Below are 13,372 nucleotides of genomic sequence, written 5' to 3' on the forward strand. Positions count from 1 at the left end.
ACTTATTTCATATTTCTTTAAGCAGCAACTACACTCCTTCCCTCCACCCACCCAAAATTATCTGCTGGTGTGGTTGCACGTCAGTGTGCAGAGAGTCATTTAGGACATAAGGATGGTGCTGAATTAAGAGATCATTTCACATAGTGCTCACGGGGGGAGAAGAGCATTTCTTGGAGCGCACGCATTCCATTTTCCCCAAGCTCGTCAGCAAGTCAGCTGTTATTGCTAGTGCTGCCGACTTTAATTTTAACACAGAAACAGATGTTAACAAAGCCAAATATTTACGAGGAGCATTTAAACCGAAAAAATGTCAAGGTTTTGAAAACATCACTTAAGGTGTGTCATTCCTCACTAATAATTTATTGTGGCTACTGTAGACGTGACTGTCATTTAATTAATCTATAGTCATCGTAAAGTCAGGTTTTTCACACCAGTAACCTGACACCATTAATTACTATGAGAGGAGAACACATTTAAAGTGAAAATGAACACTCTGGGCATAATTTATAGGCATGGCACATGACTGCCAACGTCTGGAAAGTTCGCCTGTCAAGACGTTTGAATTTGTTCCAGAGTATGAAGCATCCACTTGCCCGGCAGTAATATTCAAAATGCAGAGCATTTCTGGAGTGCATAGCAGGACACGAGGCCACAGGCCAAGTTGCTTCAACCTCCCAAGAAGTGCAATAATCCCCACATAAATTCATAGCTTTGTGGGGTTTTATTACTATGATGAACAGGAAATTATATGGGGAAAAGGTCAGATCCAGGCATTTACAGGGATTAGTGACACAGAGCAATGGCATCACTGACAGCCAATCAGAATAGTCCAGATATACCCAGAGTTCCAGATCTATTTCATGGTTGTAAAGGGACACTGCCATGTTAAAAAGCACCTGGTGTTATATAAAAATGAGCTTTACCTGTGTTGCTAACACTTTATATATGTAAAACTGAAAGACTTGTCAGAATCTGAGGGGTGAGCCTGCTATGTCTTATATAGTATGTGCTGGGTGAGTGCATTCCAGCTGTGGTGCATTCACACACATGTGCATTCTGCATATGTGCCAACAACACTCCCCATCTGTGTTCCAAGCCACTCCCATGCACCCTGGGACCACAGCCAGGCATGTGGGCATGTTTGATATTGTGGAGTGGCATGGACCGGGGAGAGGCAGCATTATGCTGAATCCTTCACAGCAAAATGGCTACATAGCAGGGAATAGGCTAAAAAAGTGTTATGCTCACTGTGGAGCAGTCATGAAGGCATATGCTCCAGCACATGTGGGCCTAAACTAGAGCCCACTGAAAGCAATGGAAAGATGCCCATTGACTTTAATAGGCTTTGAATCAGGCCCTAGGATCAGGATGCCACCGCTGCATCAGTACTCGTATAGAGTCTACGCTCCATGCATTGTTCCAGCCACACTTCCTTAGTGCAGGAATGTAGTCAGTGCTTTTCATTCCTTATTATTTGTATAATCCTTACGTATCTCTCTGGTTGGACAATGAAAATAGGTCAGTTTTATGTATGTTTTATAGTCAGTTGCTGAGCAATTTCACTTTGAAGTTCCCATGCACAGCACGACCAACAAAGCAAGGCATGTTGTTGCTGTTATTTTTCTTTTGCAGTTTCAATTACAGCTTATTTTCTTCAAGCACATTTTCTGGCATATGAGTTTTCAGAGAGCTTGGAAAATTAAAAGGTGCAGTAACTTAAGTGAGCTAAAAGGGGACAAAAAGATGCTGGACAACAATTGAAATTTCCAATCGAGATAACTTTTTAAATCATCTGTAACTCAAAAACAGTTTGCATTTTCTTCAGTTTGTGGTGAACCTGCTAAGCAGGGGACTACAACTCCCATCAGCCCCCTCCTGCTGTACTTCCCTTTCCCCAGGCTGAGTAGGAGGAAAGACCTTCCTTGACCCAGGAACTGACTGGGCACTCTTGGGAAGGAGCAGGTGCAGGAAGCAGAGAGGAATCCCCAGGAGCTATCTGCAGAGTCATGCATGGCACAGACTGTGACTGTCAGACGTCCCACCTAGGTACAGGTTTGTGTTGGGGTTTCTAGGGGAGGGGGCAGCAGCAGCTGGGCGGGGAGCCAGCGCAGAGGGATCCCAATGAGAGAGACTAGCTAAGCTTGGCCTGAAAACCTGTAAGCTCCTGGACTGACTAGAAACTGGACTGCAGAAGGCACTCCAGCCATTAGGCTTGAAGAGCCCTGACTCAGTTGAACTGCCTCAGGGGCCCAAACAAGAACCGCTATTGCATGCTTTGAACTCTAACCGTTTAAGCCACAGTATCTAGGCTATATGCAACCTTTTACTTTCCTGCCAGGCCTAGTAAAAGACCCTTTTCCATAGCTATGTGTCTGGTTACTGGGACTCAGCAGGGCTAGCGCCTACGAGGCCTAGCTGCTGAAGCACCTACAGTGCTTGCCTCTGAGTCGCGGTACAGCTGGCAGGCTACTGGTACCTTCGGCCTGAGCAGCTGTAATAATTACACGTCTCTGTAGAAACCTTCTTCTTTGACTTCAGAGTAAATGTGGCAAATTTTGGGCTAAGTCAATTTTCCAAGCCAAAGCTAATGGGGGACAGAGGGCTTCATGAAGGAAGCAGATTGAACTGTGAAGAGCCTGCTTCCTCACTTGAATACCTAAGGTACTTCAGAATCTTTTAAAAAAACATGAATATATTTCTAGTCACTTTAAGGTGTAAAACTAAATGTAGGGTTAAATTTGACTTGGCAGCAGTCCTTAGTGCTTGAGCAATGATATTGGACAGCAGTTAAGGGACTACAAAGTCACTGGAACTGATTTTTTGGAAGGTTATATAGCACCAGCACATAGGAAAAAATGATGGGTGTGTTACTGCTTTGTAAAAAGTGATCGACTGCAATTGAGGGAAATTTCTAACTGTCAGAAGACGATTTAGGCTTTAAAATGTGTTGCTTTTTAAAGTCCAGTGCAATGCATTTGATCCGGGTCCTTAGTTGGGTCAGCTCTGCTCATGGAGCAGTGTTATTCTTATTTAAAAAAAAATAGGCCCTTAGGTTCTACACATAGCTTGAGAGACCCAAATGGAGTACCACAGCGCTAAGCAATTGATACTGGGATTTAAATGTGATGGCTGGCGTTGTCTGCAACTTGGGCACATGTACAGTATTCAATGATTGTGAATGGGTTTTTGCTAGCAAAACATTTCCCAATGTTCTGCCCGTTGTTTACTTTAGGCTGCTTCTCTATTCTATGATGGATGTTTTTAAAAAAGCCAACTCCATTTAAACATGTTGATGCTTTTAGACATTGCTTATTTTTAAAGCCATTCACAAAATACAAAGGGTATTTCCCTCTACAATTTATTTGGATGAGTTTCTCATCAGTGGAACGTTCTTAATAAGCACAGTCCAGTTTTTATGGAGGTTGTGCCCAATAGGAGCATTTATACTGGATTCAGAAATAATTCTCCTCATGTACACGGGAAGGTATGGCCTTCTGGTTAAGGCATAGAATGTGGAATTCTGGGTTCTGTTCCCGTCTCAGCCACAGATTTGATGTGACCTTAGGCAAATCACTTCGGGTTAGATTGTGAATGGCCTCAAATGCATGCACAACTGGGCCCAGAAGGTAGTTCTAGTCATTGTTGATTCTTGGGAACGCTTCCCTTCATTGCCAAAGAAGGAAAAAATAAAGGAACAAGATGTGGCTATAGATATGTTTAGAACCTATATGTACTCTAAAACCTTATTAAGCTTGAGAGCTCAGAGAACTATTTGCAGGAAATTAATGTACCTATTGAATGTAGCCAGTTTTTCCAACGAAAAACTATCTGTGAAGAGATGACAATTTCCACAAATGTTTTAAGTGTTTGCATTTGCTAACATGCGGTATCCTATGGACTGGACACAGACTGCAATGTGTATCGCTCTGAAAACTCAGTAGTCACAAATTGATACGGTGTTTTGACAGGACACATATAAAAGATGGAATGATTGTGTTCGTGGCTGGGTGAGCGTAATGCTTAGACAGCAGATTTCTAGTGAAAACCCTTAATTAGAAATATGAAATTCACTCCCCATTACTACTCCACAATATCCACCATCAGGAGTTCAGTGAAAATTCTTGAGAGTAAGGTAGAGATCTTAGACCTCAGAGTGCTTTACAAAGGAGAGTATCATTACCCCTGACTTTAGAGATCATGAAAATGAGGCACAAAGAGATGAACTGACTTACTCAACTGATCACCCAGAATCATACTGTGATTAGAACCCAGCTCTCTGAACTACTAGTCCAGTGCCGGGTTCACAGGAATCTCCTTCCTTAGAGGTTTTTAAGGCCCGGCTTGACAAAGCCCTGTCTGGCATGATTTTGTTGGGAATTGGTCCTGCTTTGAGCAGGGGGTTGGACTAGATGACCTCCTGAGGTCCCTTCCAACCCTGATATTCTATGATTCTAGGATTCATTGGACCACAAAAAGGCCCAAAGCATCTGGGCTGGCATCAGCAGATGCTGGCCAATGCACTCTGGGAATATAAGACCCCCTGAATTAGTTACACAGGCATGATTAGCAAGATTTGTCACTGAGCAAAATAACGATTAGAAACTGGTTATAGGAAGGCACAAGGCGTCTGGGAAGGGCAAAACCGTGGCTGGCTGCCATGGTAATTTACCAAGTACCAAATGTTGCATAATCGATGTACACCATCTACAGAGTCTGATTACAAAATGAATTGAAAGCTGTAATTATTACAGGGGCCTAAGCTATATCCTAGTCAACACACATTCACTGGCTGTGGGATGAGTGAGATCACCTCATGGTTTTTTTGCAGCTCTAATTAGAAGCATTATGTGATTATTTTTTTATAATTGTCTGCACTGCTAAAGTCTGGTTCCTGCAGATGAGTTGAGACACATTAATGGCGCACTGTATAGATTCCTGAGCTGCCCTGGCCTACGCCGTGCCTGTGCTGTGGATAGAGGGCTTCATTCTCTCTGGATGTCATTTCAACAAACCCTACAGATCACAACTAAAAAGCGCCCAACACTCAGGCCGTAACCAAGCCCAGTGCTGCTCAGGTCATTTGGCTCACTCTGAGCCCACACTGGACCAAGCCATTCCGCTTTTGTGTCTCACTGGGGAGGCAGAATTGCAGCTCCTTTGCCTTTGACGGGATGCTGAAGCCTCACTCTCGACTCATCCTCCTCTGACATTCAGGTTCCATCTCTAAGGTGCCTAAATAAGGAATACCTCGGTTTAATAGGCTACACCTGCCGTTCAGACTGTCTTGTGAGAGCAAATTTCATTGGCATAGTGGAGAAAACATACAGGAAGTTAAGGAAAGAATATTGGTCAAACAAAATTATACTAAGCTTGTCACTGCAAAAAGCGCCACTCAGCAGGTCCCATGCCCTACGGACGGGATGTGGGTTAAGCCAGAGGAACTCCTTTCCTAGCAGAAAGGCCTTTTGACAGTGTCAAGTCTCAGACTTGCACTTGGGCATCCCATCATCTCAGTCCAAACCCAGGTTAATCAAGTTTGAAATCCATTTGTTAAGGCTCAGATTTCTTTGTCCTTCAAATAGATAGTCCTGCCTGTTACGTTCACCGCATTCAAGCAGAGACATTAGATAAAAAACAAAATACTCTTTCAGGAAGGTTGTAACCTAACAACCCTACTTTATTTCTTACACTCCAGAACCTTACTTAACACACAAAACCAAAAGCAGAGAGACAAAGCAGACTGCTGCCTATGGCAGAGAGGTGCAGCACACCCCATTTTGTTCTAGGCTGGCCCTTTGCAGACTGACTGCTGAGAAACAAGATCACATGCTTCCCCACAGAGCCCTCCAGCCTGCAAACAGGACCAGGAAACCCCGTAGAACTTACTGTGAGAGCTTGTAATTTGTACACAGTTTTCAATACACTGCACTGCCGAAGAAGGAAGCATCTTGTTCCTTTCTTGTATGATTTTACAGTGTTAATCATCTTGAATAGTGTATTTGAGCTGGGCCTTTTGTGAAATGGCCGCTACCAGTACGCTGCAAATATGTGAATTTTTCTCATCTTCAGTATAAAAGCCACACCAATGTTTAAGATAAGAATCTGGTGCATCATGTTTCCAGCTGTAGGTATCCAACACAATTCCTATTTATCCTCATAACCGCTGGGTGTTATGCAATTAAATCAAGCCTAGGTGACACCCGTTGGTGTTTCAAGGGCTGAGTACAACAACTTCCTTATTTGGCCCGGTTTGTAAGCAACATGGACAAATTCTAATGCTAGCATTCTTCAGAATGTTTGTAGGTTTTAATAAGGACCTTAGAGATTCCTCTCCCAAAGAAAAAGAATAATTCAGACTTAGTAATTAGGCCCCATACTGTCACTGCTCACATAGAGGCACCTAACAAGTTCTTTATAGCTCCCAGGAGACCAATTAACCTTCTTTTACGTATATCTATATAAACATACACATACACACACACACACACTAACACTTTCTCAGGAGTCACAGAACCTCCCTATCCCTGTTAATCAGATTCTGATGGGGAAGGACAAAAGGGCTCCAACAACCCTCCTGAAGTGCTGCTGAGCTCCGATGATGCGGAATTCAGAAAAGAACCCAGTTCACGCTCCCAGCGCTGTGTTTCTTCCAGAGGTTAAAGAAGAGACTGGCAAGGGGGGAAGTATAGTTCATTTCCTCTGCTAAATGAAGAGGGGGTGCTTCCCCGCCTCTCCTTGGTTTGCGTAGGCCGTGCTCTCCCCCTCCTTCTTGGGTAGTGCAGTGAGTGCTTGCTTTCCTGTTTCAATCTCTTTTAAGCACTGTTGAGTCTTCAGTGTTGACAGTGGTAAAAATGTGGCAGAATCTGCTTTTTTCCAGTGGCTCTGACTCCCAATTCCCATGGGCAATGAGTACAACGGTGGCATTTTCACATACCTCTCAGGGGAAAGCTGCACTTTAAATTGCAGGTGGTTCCTCTTCACAATTCCACTTGACTTTCAGAGCGTGGCAGTCGGAGCTGGGAGATGGTAATGGAGAGGGGACATGAGGAGGAAATTAGCAGGGGCTCTCCTCCCCCACTTTCTTTTCCCTGCCCTTTGTCTTCTGCCGCCATCCCTCCTTGCCGGTTTACATTTAATGAACAATTTAAAGCCTTCCCAGCACTGCTGCTCTCATAGCCTTGTTAGTGTTGTGCTAGATGACAGGCAGGCTGCGCTTCCTGGGGTGAATAGAAGCAAGAGGAGGCAATGGGCCTGATTCTTCTTTGCCTTGCAGCCATTTGAGCAAAGTGCATGTGTAATGCTGCTAAATCAGAATCCCTTCCACCCCCATCCCATCCCTCACTCCACTGGCAGAGTTTTACAGCCATTTTGTGCAGGAACACGAGCCAGATGCAAAGCTCTTTGAAGCTGATGGAGAAACTCTGACTCCCAGATCCTCAAAAGGATTTAGGCTCCTAACTTCCTTTGAATTCCCCTTGTGAATCTAGCCCTCAATGACTGCACAAGGTGCTACGCAGTGGAGAACCAGCCCCGGTATCCCTAGTGATGGGCACAAAGCTTAGAAGAGGATGGCGCTGTGGGATCTGGAATTGCACTGATGCAGAGGGTCTATATATTAAAAGGAGCAATCATTTACCGGTCATGCTTTTCTTTATATGCCTCTCTATTAATCTAGTTTCTCCCCTTTGCCCATCTGACCTCCTACTCCCATTCAATTTCCTACTCAAAATTGCTTCAGGCCCTTGGAAAAGGAGAGATACTGAGGCTACTGGGAGAGGCACTGTTTTTATCTTCGGTTTCCTGCCATTGGAAGCAAATCCCCATGTGGCATTAGGATCCTCTCAACCAGTCTAAATCCTATAACTATGATCAAAATGCCATTACTGGGTAGTAATCTTTCCTTGAACGCTAATGGGGCATATTCTAGACTGCAGGTAATTCTTTGTTCTCTGTATTGCAAAGCAGGATTGTTCATTTCTGAATAATCAGTGGCCAAAGGCAGCAATAAATAATAATTTTAAAAAGTCAATGTAAAGAGAAGATACAAAGCAATATTTTTTGCCTCTTACCAAGTGTTTCTGTGGGCATTATCATTGAATTTTTGGAAAAACATAGGCATGATCTGAATTTGTAATTTTTTTTGACCCACTGTGTAGCGTTGCAGCTCAACATGGAGATAAGAGGGTCAGAAAACATTCCTTAAAGTCCCCAGTGGAAGATCTCCCTATGCAATGGAGCATTGTGGGAAATGCTGCCTGGTTTTAGGATCTGACTGAGTTAGGCTGGGCTGTTAATAATCAGTGAAGGATAGATCTTCGCTTTATGAGTGGCAATAAGGCTGGTTAATAAAAATGCCTATCGTTAGATGGACATTGTCCAAGTTAATCTCATCACAGTCTCAACAATTTCCATGCAATCGATGTAGTGTCATGGTGAAGCATTCAGGTCATGTAGGCTATTCTCTTTAAGGTTTGAGCCTCATGCTTTGCCACAGTTAATACCTCCAAGTTTTTTGTTCTCTGGTGAGAAACCTCATCAAAAGGCCAACATACCCTCGCTGGGGGACGTGCTGCTCAATCACTAGGAAATACTTAATAAATGGAGGAGCTTTGTCTGTTGTGTGAGCCAGAAAGAACTCCATTTGACTTTCCGATCCTGGGCTTTGTTTGCAGGGCTGGGGAGCAGAAAAGACATATGTTTGGAAGTTGTGCTCTAGAAAGACTCACTTTTGAATGTGGCCCAGAGCCTCAGACGTGATATTTAAACATAGCTCTAACCTGGTCTGGTTTCACCCATAATGAGTGGCCAAACCCTTCTAGAAAGCAGTTTCCCTGGGACTGTTTAAACTCAGTTAGCTAGTTGACAAGCCAGTGCAGAGACAGCCAAAGGAATGGGAAATTTTGTTCAGTCTGCTTAACGTGATGAGTTCAGTTAACACCTCCCATTGATCTGTGGGGAAAACAATATGCTGAATCCAACACTGTAGTATATTGTGCCTTTCATAGTAAACAAAAAAGCTGCCCAAAGTGCTGAACTTCATGTTGTATTGAATGTTTTGTGAATGGCAGGTTCCTTCCCACACCTAAGGGTACGTCTTCACTACCCGCCGTATCGGCGGGTAGCAATTGATTTATCCGGGATCGATATATCGCGTCTCGTTAAGACGCGACATATTGATCCCCGAACGCGCTCACCGTTGACGTCGGAACTCCACCAGAGCGAGCGGCGGTAGCGCAGTCGACGGGGGAGCCGCGGCCGTCGATCCCATGCCATCTGGACCCCAGGTAATTCAATCCAAGATACTTCGACTTCAGCTACACTATTTGCGTAGCTGAAGTTGCGTATCTTGGATCGATTTCCCCTCCCCCTCCCCCCCAGTGTAGACCAGCCCTAAGAGTGAATGACAGCTTTGCTTAATGTACTCTTAGGCTTTGCCAGAAGATGTTATTCCCGAAAATTAAACAAACTCCAATCAAGGGCCTTCACACTTGAAACTGTGGGTAGGGTGACCAGATGTCCCGATTTTATAGGGACAGTCCCGATATTTGGTGCTTTTGCTTATAGAGGCTCCTATTACCCACCACATCCTGTCCCGATTTTTTCACATTTGTTTTCTGGTCACCGTAACTGTCGGTGCTTTTGCCCTTGTAAAAATATGAGATGTTGTTTTGTGGGGGGGGGGGGGAGAGGGAGGGGAGGCTAAGGACAGAATGATGGCTATAAAAACAAAATTCAGCTCTTAAAATATGTGCTGAAAATAATCGCTTCTGTGGAGGCATAACATTGTTTAGTTTGCTGCTCCCTTCTTGGCAAGTGTCAGAGAATGAAATTTCAAACTGCAATTAGGCAGAATAAAATCTTAAACTCATAAATCGACTTTGGATCAAGATGAACCTTTTCCCTAGCTCAACATTCTAGGCTTAAGTAGTGTAGTCTTTGAAAAGGAACTGACATCTGTTCCTTCCTGCATGTCTAGCCCTGGTGCTATACCAGCCCCAGGTAGGCCAGTGGATGGTTTATTCCTTGACTCTCTTACCACAATTGTACATTGTCACTGTCTTTTGAGTTTGTATAGATCAGTGGCTCTCAACCTTTCCAGACGACTGTACCCCTTTCAGGAGTTTTTGTTTTGGGTACCCCCCAAGTTTCACCTCACTTAAAAACTATTTGCTTACAAAATCAGACATAAGATTACAAAAATGTCACAGCACACTATTACTGAAAAATGGCTGACTTTCTCATTTTTACCACATAATTATAAAATAAATCGGTTGGAATATAAATATTGTCCTTACATTTCAGTGAATAGTATATAGAGCAGTATAAACAACTTATTGTCTGTATGAAATTTTAATTTGTACTGACTTGGCTAGTGCTTTTTATGTAGCCTGTTGTAAAATTAGGCAAATATCTAGATGAGTTGATGTACTCCCTGGAAGACCTCTGCGTACCCCCAGAGGTACACATACTCCTGGTTGAAAACACTGGTATAGATTTTCTTGTATCTGTAACTGAATATGCTCAGTGCACTGGACCAACAAAAAATGAATGGTGCAGCTCCTTGTTGACTTCAAGCAGGACTTTTGCCTGAGTAAAAATGAGGAGTGTCTTTAGGATTTGGCCTATTGTGTGATTTGATAAGTGCTGTGTTTTATAGCTTTAGTGTCTGAAACTCTTTTGACTCCTTAGTGGTCAGTGATAATCCAAATCAGTACATGCCTTAAAAATCCCTAGGCCGTAAAGATGTTTATTCAAGCCTTCGTGAACAAGAATTTCTAGGGTCATCGTGGTAATTTAAAGATCAAAGGTTTACAAGTCCAGCAAGATAAAGCAGCATAACGGCCTCCAGGATTTATGGGGGTACCTTACCAAGAAATCTAAACTGCTTTGACCAAGGGTCAATTTTACACAAACTTTCCTGTTGGGGGGGAAAAAATCCCTCTAGTTTTGACCTTTGCTGTTGGATTGAGGAGGTTTTATTTCACAGCTGGTTTCCTGCTGCTTCCCCATGGAAAAAAAAAATGAGAAGACTAATGAGACATGCCTCCCTGTCATGACAGCACAAGTGTTGTGCATCAGTATGGGATGGGATAGATGGCCAAACAGGTGGCTTGTGTAAAACATTTAGCCAAGACTGTGCAATCACCTGAAATGTGAGTAGGTTCAAATTCCAGCCAAACCTAAAAACGTCAGCCCACATACTTGGACGTTGAGTGGAACTAAGTGGATGCCTTCTTACCCCACCTACAACCAGCAGAGCTTCCACCCATCACTGTTACCACTGATTTCTTCCTGTGTTTGTCGAATGACCCCTGGTTGCCCCTCTTCCTAGTAACAGCTGGCGCCCCCTTCCTCGGGGTCTTTGAGAAGCGCCAGGTGGCTGCTTTTACCATCTTTCTTCTTGGAGGGACTAACGGGTAGAGTCGGTGGCCCACAATCCCCTGGTTTTTTGGGATGTGTGGGAGAGAAAATGGCTTAATTGCTGGAACCTGCTCATACAGAGAAAGAGGGGAGGAGACTGTGCCTTTCTGCTGGCTGCTGTGAGCACTTTGCAGTGCAGTGCATCGCATTCTGGAAGTTTAAAAACTGATGGCATCAAAGGTGGAGTGCTTCTTCTCTCTCCTGCTGCCTGTGGGGGCCTTTTCCTGACTCCTCTAAAGACCCTGTGATTGCACCCAAACTGCTCTCTGGTGCCACCCAAAGGAAAATGAGGGCATGGCTACTTAATGCCCCCAGAACACATTGAGGAGGCACCTCAAGCGTCCTGTTTCAAAGCCTGGGGGATGGTGTAACTAAGGATGCCCGGAGAGGGCAGAGCAATTCTGGTTCCATAAAACCAGATTCTTGTTCCAGGCCAACCAGGAAGAGCGGAGCCACTGCCAGCCTTTGTGCCTGAATCCTTCAGCATCCAGTTGATACAGCTACTATGAATCAGAGCTCATCAGGCTTTCAGACCCACTAACGGGTATTTTGTAGCTCTCATTTTCATGACTCTCTGATTGTTACTGCTGCTGTGGCCAGTCGGCATAATCTGTCCAGGACATATGCAGGGTCCCCTGCCTTATGATTTTAGAAAAGAATAAGGAGTCAAACCATCTCCAGGGGTCCTAGAGTTTAAGGCCAGAGGGGACCACCCACTCAGCTAGTCTGATCTCCTGTATATCAGAGGCCACCACCACCTGGACACTAAACCCAACAAAAGTATTACATCCCCCAGGAGATTAACCTATCATAGAATCGTAGGATGAGAAGGGACTTCAAGAGGTCATTTCGTCCAGTCCCCTGCACTCATGGCAGGACTAAGTATTATCTAGACCATCCCTAACAGGTGTTTGTTTAACCTGCCCTTAAAAATCTCCAGTGTTAGAGATTCCACAGCCTCCCTGGGCAATGGGGTATTCCAGTACTTAATTACCCTGACAGGAAGCTTTTCCTAATGTCCAACCTAAACCATCCTTGCTGCAATTGAAGCCCATTGCGTCTTCTCTTAGCCTCAGAGGTTAAGGAGCTCTAAGAAATTTCACTGAGAGGAGTAAAAGGAAGCTAGGATATTTTTTTTTTACTGTGGAAATAAATATTTTTGTAGTTCCAATTTTTTAACTATAACCGGACCCTGAACAGGGTGCCTTCTTGCTGGGCTAGGTGTTTATTTTAAGTACAGTTTGCTTCTGTGACAAATCACTGTAAATCACTTTGTGCCACTTCAGTATTAATTGTAACTATTTCTGAATGCCAACAAAATAGGATTTGCTGCTGCCAGTTGTCACCATTGTTTGCAGCTTCTAAACAGAAACAATAGAGATCAATGAACTCAGAAGATATGCAGATTCCAAGGATTAGCGGCTTTCCAGCAGATTTGCCATGGATTTCACTGTACGTGCCAACAGTGTAACCGGCTCTACAGAAAACCTTCAGAACACAAATGTCACTGCTCCCTGCTCATGAAAACCAGGCTGGGATCATATCCAATTGTTTCTCTCCTTGCCTACCAACCGCCATGAGAGTCACTAACCACCAGGCCAGTGTAGGAGCTGTTAGCTTTTTCATTGTTCATATAAGTGAGATTCCCACCATGGTCCATGAAAATTAGGCTAAAAATGCTGTTGACAATGTTTGCAGCAACAATGCTCGGCTCCTGTGATGCCGCGTTAGGATACTCCTGGGTCTTCCATCAAGTATGATGTAGGAGCAGCTGAAGCTTTAATAAAATTGGGCCACGGTGGATCTTCCCTTGCCATTTGGAATTGAAGGATGGGGTACGCCTCCTCCACTGCTCTGTCCTTTGCTACCGTGGACCCAGGCGGGACCCCTCTGGGATGGGGCTCAATACATGAAGTGGAATGGAAGGGTCATGAGCATTTTTGCTCCCCAC

At 44.1% G+C, this 13,372-nt stretch overlaps 1 long non-coding RNA gene across 1 annotated transcript in view; it reads left to right on the forward strand.

Annotated features, from left to right (window-relative positions):
- Nucleotides 1-1,957: 1,957 nt before the first annotated feature.
- The window catches only part of LOC128834786 (uncharacterized), a 50,350-nt gene continuing 38,935 nt past the window's right edge, over nucleotides 1,958-13,372 (forward strand). Inside the window, exon 1 of the long non-coding RNA XR_008444486.1 lies at nucleotides 1,958-2,046. This is a non-coding gene — a long non-coding RNA (uncharacterized LOC128834786). The remainder of the gene's footprint in view (nucleotides 2,047-13,372) is intronic.

Source organism: Malaclemys terrapin, chromosome 3 (genome assembly GCF_027887155.1).
Source record: "Malaclemys terrapin pileata isolate rMalTer1 chromosome 3, rMalTer1.hap1, whole genome shotgun sequence".
NCBI classification, from domain to species: Eukaryota; Metazoa; Chordata; order Testudines; family Emydidae; genus Malaclemys; species Malaclemys terrapin.